This window comes from Nicotiana tabacum, chromosome 1, assembly GCF_000715075.1.
Source record: "Nicotiana tabacum cultivar K326 chromosome 1, ASM71507v2, whole genome shotgun sequence".
Taxonomy (NCBI): Eukaryota; Viridiplantae; Streptophyta; class Magnoliopsida; order Solanales; family Solanaceae; genus Nicotiana; species Nicotiana tabacum.
In genome coordinates, this window is record NC_134080.1 from 188,656,624 (window position 1) to 188,664,167 (window position 7,544).

Below are 7,544 nucleotides of genomic sequence, written 5' to 3' on the forward strand. Positions count from 1 at the left end.
GCGGAAAAAGGAGGTGTGACAAATACATTAACCTGGTCCAGACCCACCACATCCCCAAACGACCCCGTTTTAGCACTAACTCATCACAGCCGATGGATTTTGATAATCTAACAGCTCAAAACTAATCACCTTTTTAATACACATATGTCCGAACCCACCCCAACGCCCAAGAACTCACCAGTCATTCATCTCTCTCAAAGAGAAACCCTAATCTAAGCCGCCCCAAAATCCTATCAACTCACCGGGCGGCGGCATGGCTCCGATCGACCCCAAGTTCACACCATACAATCACCACCCGCCCATCTTTCACAATTCGTCATGAGTTCCCCCAAAATCCTCACCCATTGGTCCCAATTTCAAATCTGACGCCAAGGAATTTGAAAACCCTAGTTTATCCACTTTTTAGAGTTTTTAAGCGGTTTTTGGCTGATAATGGATCGAAACTCATGCCAATCGACTGTTCTCCCTAAGAATAATCGATTAGCATCAATTTTGATTCATTTTGAAGCCCATCAGACTCCATGCAAGACCAAAGACCAGCAAAACTTCATCAAACGATACCGTTCGTCGAGTCGTTCAAATGTTTCCGGCCAAATACAGTACATACCTTTCCCTTTTTGCTTGCATGTCCATTTCTGTTCTTCCCATATTAGTTGGATTGTTGGTTGACCTAATTCTATTTTAAAAAAAATACATATTAATAGTCTGTTCTGGATAATTGCATTAGAGTTAATATTGTTTTCTTATTCTCTGTTTTGTCTGTTTGTTTTTATTTATTTTTGTCAGTTTTACCCAATTTAGTCCATAGGTTTCGAGTTAATGTTCAAAATTGATTAAGTATTTTTGGTTTGGTTGGTTCATTTATGGATCAAATTGCTTATTTTCTATTTTTGGCCTTGTTCTTTTCTTCTTCTTCCTTTTCTTTCGATTAGATCATAGGTTGGCCTAGGTCAAAATTTGATTTTGTTGCTCATTTTGGTTGATTGGGCTTCTGTATTAGCTGTGTGGTCATCTCTAACCCGGTTAAAGGGGCCCGTTCATATGGGTTTGTATCTTGGGTCAATTTGACCCATAAGTGAATCATTTTGGGGAGTAAATACAGGGGTGTTTTGGTTATTTGAGGATTGGGGAATACTTCTATTATGGGCGAAACTTCTAGAGGATAAGGGTAGGCTCACATGTTAAGAGATAAGGAAGAGCTTAGATATTTTTAAAAGGGTTAAAGGGTAAAATAGCTAAGTAAAACCAGGGGTAAAAAGGGAGAATTAAAAAAGAGGAAGGCCTGGTAATGCTGCCCTAAGGTCTCCCTATAAGAAGATCTTTTTATCATTCTAGAGGGCAGAGATTAAGACTCCAAAAAGAGAAAACGGCTGAAAATTTCTTTTCTAAAAATATTTGTGCTTGTCTTCAACCTTTCCACTCTCTGTTTCTTCACAAAAGTTTAAAGGGAATTCTCCCTTCGATTTCTGGTTGTTTTAAGTCAAGAAAATGACTTGATCTGAAGCTAGTGTTGGTTATTACTGCTACATCTTTGTTGCTGGTTCTACTGCTTCCTGTGGTCCCTTCTTGAATTCAGAGATTTATTCCCTTATTTTGTTTGTTGTGTCCAGGTATGTAGGATGAACATCTTTTGGCTATCGAATCATGAACATAAAGCTTTGGATCATTTGCCTCTTCTTTCTAAAATGTCATATTGACTATGTAGATTGATTTATATTTTTTGATTTTGTTCTTGTTGTCCTTACTTTGTTTTCGATGTTCCCTTTTAGCGAGCTAGAATCTAGCTGTGAATGTATGTAGTAATTGTCCCAGTTTACGTAGGATTGAATGTTGTAAGAATTTTGTTTTGTTTAAAAGCTTAGTGGGATAGGATTGTTAAGGGTGATGGCCAAATATGAACTGCATGTTGATGTCCTGGTAAATTACATTGAGTACATGAGTTTCATTTTCTCAAGGATTTGATGCAAAGATGCTGTTTAGATTGATGAGTATCATGTTCTGTTTGTTTTACTTTAGCTATGATGGTAGTGTGATGCCAAAATGCATAAATAGATGTCCATCAAATCTGAATTGGTTTGAATAAGAAGAGTTCATGTAATAGTTCAAGTCTATTTTCTCACTATGTGGTTAATGCATGAGTATTGCTATATGAAGGGAAGATGATATAAAGTTAGTCAAATGATTCCTTTGTAATCTTGCCATGCTTCAACCTGAGTGAAATTTTTATTAACTCGTTTACCTCTTGGATCTACTTGCTGTAAAATTGATATTCATTTACTAGTTAGTTGAAAGTGGCATTTGTTTCCATTGGACCAAAAGAACAGAACAAGGCCATAATAGATAAAGCTATGTGACAATGAAGATTTTCCTGCTTAGGCCCAATGGTTCAGAAGCTTTAAAAGCATGTGCCGATCTAAATACTTTGGTAGTAATCTAGCTTGTTATCAAACTTTGAATTAGTCTTGAGGATGCGTGAATCTCGTAGTTTGCTTTAGGCGTGTTAATTAAATAATTGTCATAGCTACGGGTACGGTTCCCGTAACGTGGTCATGACATTTGATTTCTAAAAATTCGGGGGTATATTCATGTAACCCAGCCAGAATTTAATCTTTTTTAATAAAATAAACATGTTGTGGATTGTGGGTACGGTTCCCGTGACATGATTCGCAAACGTGTAATCAACAATTAGCTGTATAATAATTGGATTATTAAAGAAATTTTTTAAAAAAAGAGTTTTAAAATGCACATAGGTCTCAAAGATGTTTAAAATCAAGTAAATAGGCCAATAATAACAGTTGAGCGACCGTGCTAAAACCACGGAACCCGAAAATGCCTAATACCTTCTTCCGGGTTAACATAATTCCTTACTCAGATTTCTGTGTTTTGGGACTGTAAAACAGAGTCAATCTATTCCTCGATTTGGGATTTAAAATGGTGACTTGGGACACCATAAATTATCCTAAGTGGCGACTCTGTTTTTAAATAAATAATCCTGTTTCGATTGTCACTTAAATTGGAAAAACTCTCTTATATCCCTTCCGGGGGTACGAAAAGGAGGTGTGACAATCTCTGCTCTCTCTCTTGTGCTATCTGCTACTGTTAGCTGAATGCAAGCCGAGGCTAACCATTTGTGCTCTCTTGTTCTTTCATTTTGCTTACTCTCCTCTTCACTGGTATGTCCTAGTTTCAATTTAAAGTTCCAATAACAACATGCTTCTCCTATTGTTTCAGTTTCTCTGGTTTCTGGTTTGTTTCTATTTGTGGTTCTGTTGTGAAATTTGTAGTTAAGAGTTACATTATCAGCATGTTATTATGTCTTCCCCTTCCTTTAGATTAGTACATTCCCCTTATGTGTATTTATGAGCATGCCTTACCATTTATCTCTTGCTTGTTGTGTACTTACCATTCTATATCCTATGGATCCCCAAATCCCTATCACCCTTCTATGTGTTTGTGTTTTTCATGACTGGTTCTGTGACTATGCCAGTGTTACTGTTTCTGAGCTTGTCTCAACCAGCCCTAAAACCTTTGCTGGGTTATGTGTTTGCAGCCAAATGTTCTATGTGACTCAAACCCCTTAACCCCTGTGTGACTACTGAATTCACTTGGTTCTGTGAACTAGCTGTGTATGATCCTATCCTAAGGGGTTTTGAACTTTGTTTACTACTCCAATCTCTTTTCCAAACAATCTCTGTTGCTTTACTAAATTACTTTCAACACAGATTTTCTAATAGTCTTTTATTGAACCTTTTTTAACTTGTGTCCTTCACTTTCACTCTACCCTTAGTCAATAAGTTCTGCCCCCTCTAGTATGTGTACTGCCTTGGGATCTTTTTGAGAGCCCTCTGAACTCTGGCATACTGAGGCGACCTTTTCACACTACACTTGTTCAATTCTTTGGTTATTAAGTCTAGGTGTAAGCATTTCCCGGGGTCCTTGAGACCCTTAAGGAACTTTGATGCACCTAGACTCTATTTATCTATGGAACTGAGGCTTATGAGACCATTGGAGGCTTTGGGAAACCTGGGCCTACTTGAAGGCTCCCTATAGAATAGCTTCTTGATTTTCTATTTCTACTTATGTAATTCATTCATTGGCCTATAATAATTTGTATACAGATATTTGGGGTATTTAGTAAAAGGGATGGGTAGATGTATACTTTATGGGGTAATACGGGTAGAAATCCTGCTCTTAGGATCTTACTTTTAGAGTATGTCTGCTTTACTCAATAGAAAACATGCTCATAGGGTTTCACTCTTTAATCTGATTGCTTTAATAGAAAACATGCTCATAGGTTTGCTCTTTAATCTGATTGCTTCGCCTAATAGAAATCATGTCAATAGGATTTCACTTTTATGTTTGTTTGCTCATCAAGTAGAAACCATGTCTAGAAGGTTTGCATTCTGACATGTTAGAAACCATGTTTATAGGTTCCAAACAATCATGTCTTAAATTAGTTCAATAATAGATGTCATGCCTATATGACTCAATTCCAATTCAGTTATAATGAGTATTTCTTTATGTTGCTGCAAATCGACTAAAATCAGTAATCCACCTAGATATCATGCCTATATGGATCTCTACTCACAATACTGTCTGATAATTTAATTTAGTCTAACAAATCAACTTCATTACGCCTAGTTCATTTTTAAACTGGTCTTATTAAGTATTAAGCATTTTTTGAAACAAGCTCTTTCAAATTGTCTCAACCTCATTAGATATCATGCCTATAGGTATTTAAGGAGATTATTTCAAAATCTGTTTGATTTCTGCATTAACATAGACACCATTATTCTGTATATAGGCAAGCCTAAGGGCGTTTTCAACAATTGCATTTCTCTGAAACTGTCTCTGTCACTTAACGTTTCTGATTCTAACAGGCTTTTAAAAAGAGTCCCTAGGCAACCACTAGGGTGTAACTTCTGAGTCTAAAAAAGGGGGTTGTTTGTTTCTACATATTCACTTGGATATCCTGCTTTAGGACATTTTTTAATAAAAGACCTTAACTGTGTTTGAGCCGTGCTGCTTATGTGTTTGTTTGAGGAGGAAACTCTGAGCCTCTTAATTGCTCCCATTATGTGAAAGTCCTGAATATTTTGACTGTTGCCTTAGAATTTTCGCCTTTCTAAACCTTAGGGGTACGTCTAGAACTACCTATAGGTAGAGGTCCTAACTCCCTGTAGGACCATTAAGAAGGGACGGGTAGCAGCACGCAATAGGAACCATTGACCAATCACTCGCTTTGCATGACCAATAAGGGGATGGGAAAGGTAGACATGGGATATGATGACTACGCAATAATATTATGTGTAGCCCCTCATTGAGGAGTGTTTACTGGACATTGCGTAGGGTGATCCTATAGGATAACCAACCTAGGACCCATCCTTACCTAAATCATCTCTTTATTTAAACCTTTGTTTTACAACTTGTCCAAACCTTTATCTTGTTACTTGAGTTATCCAACGGGCTTTGCTTGCAATTTATTTGATTCAACTATTTATATGGACTAATTTGTGAATCTAAGTTCGGTCGGGACCCACAGTTGTGGATCAAGAGGGGTGCCTAACACCTTCCTCTCGATGTTACTTCGAGCCCTTACCCTAATATCTAGTAATGTAAACCAACCCAAGAGTTAATCGCTCTAGGTTCCCTAACGCACCATAATCCGTTAGGTGGCGACTCTTCAAATACCCATCCCAAAAGGAAATGAGTCATTACACCCCGTGAATGTCGAAACCCGGACCTCTTCCCCCGTCAAAAAGGGGAGGGAAAAAGGGGATGCGACAGCATGGCGACTCTACTAAGGATATTTTTAGGCTCTTACCATAACGAACTTGTCTTTTACAAATTAGTCTAAGCATGCTTATCCCATACCCTGCACCCTTATTTGAATTTAATTGTCTATTTATCAAGTATTTATGATTTCTTTATTGCCCTGAAACTGACTTGTCTCTTTGTTTTCTTTTTCTTGTAACTGTCTTTCAATCATTTAAATGTTGTATTTACTTTTCCTACATAAAACTACTTGCCTACATGTTATTAATTGCTGTATAAATCATGCTCCACATCATATTCCACTCGTGCGTCTCAAATCCTATAGCAACGCTTTAATGAGTGGTTATGCTCTTCCTATTTACTACCCTTAAATTTGGAAAGGCTTATTTGCGGTAAAACCAATCGATCAACGGTGCAGTCGACGGTTCTGTTCCTTCCCCCTCAAGTTGTCCGCTTGAGGGTACCAGTCTAAAACCCCATAGAAACCTTACTCTATTTAAATTTTCCATGCATCATGGTCAAACCTAGTTGGATCAGTTATGTTATCCACATAATGATCCTTTAAGATAAGCCTTATCCAAAGTCCATCAGGTTTTTCATAATCCCAACGGATGAAGCCACGTTCCGTGCATTAATTTGGAGAACTAAATGCCTATATGCTGATCATAAATGTATAAATAGTCAAGTCCGATGGGGGGTAAGGTCTAACCTTTTGTTTTGCAGGAAATGAGGCATGAGGTCCCCAGATTCGGTATGGTTAGCACACCTTCACTCTTGCTAGACTGGTGGAGGAATCTCCTATCAAGTGACCAAATCAATGAATGGAAAGAGAGTGCCATCAAATCTAGTGAGAAACTGGAATATCTGGAATACAGCCTGCTAGAATTTGAAGGAAAGTGAGGAAGAGAGTCACCGACTGCCAGAACACTAAGGGAAACGAATGAGAACATTTGGAAAAGGCATTCTTACTAGTGAACCTACGCAAACTGGAGGCTTTGATTAACGAGAACATTCAACCTGAGGAAGGTCCTTCTGGGACCAAATAGATTAGACTTACTTGTTTTTCTTAAAATGTAATAAGGCCAAGTGCCAGTAGCAACTTGTTTTATTTATTATGTTAGTGTTGTTTTGGATTCGTCTACTTTTATATTATGAAATGAAACATTTATTGGCATTTGAAGTTCTCTAAATCTTTTTGTCACTAGGCCTACCTCAGGCATAACGAGGCTCCCAAATTAGGATACGAGTTTACATTTCGCAATATGTGTTTAAATACTGCAAACATTTCAGAATCCTCGCTAACTTGTTACTTTTTGTTTTTGTTTATTTTTATTATTATTCCCATCCCCTTAGGTTGGTTCGCTCATACTAGCCTCATCAGCATATCATACTAGATCTAGAGGCCCTCCACCTCCTCCTCCTCCTCCAAGCAACACAAAAGGCAGAGGAAAATCAAAGATGAACGACTTAAGTGGAATCCGAAAGGAAAACGTTGAGAAGCAGAGACTTCCGACGGCTGCAGTACTCCGACCCCTAATGACCTGGTTTTTAGACTAGAATAGAAGATACTAGAACTGCAATGAGAACTTGAGCAGGTCCGCAATTTGGCAAACTTATCACTCACCCTCAATGTCCCTGATATCCACCAACAGAATGCAAAAAACCCGACACCTCCTCAGAATACACAAAACCAACAGCCACAAAATCCTACCGTACCAAATTAATAAGCAACTCCACCCCAAAATATCAATCCATTGCCAATACCAACT

At 37.9% G+C, this 7,544-nt stretch overlaps 1 long non-coding RNA gene across 1 annotated transcript; it reads left to right on the forward strand.

The window, feature by feature from the left end:
* Positions 1 to 1,256: 1,256 nt before the first annotated feature.
* Positions 1,257 to 6,965, forward strand: LOC142181857 (uncharacterized). The gene is made up of 2 exons (XR_012710778.1): positions 1,257 to 1,610; positions 6,499 to 6,965. It is a non-coding gene; the product is annotated as an uncharacterized LOC142181857 (long non-coding RNA).
* Positions 6,966 to 7,544: the final 579 nt, after the last annotated feature.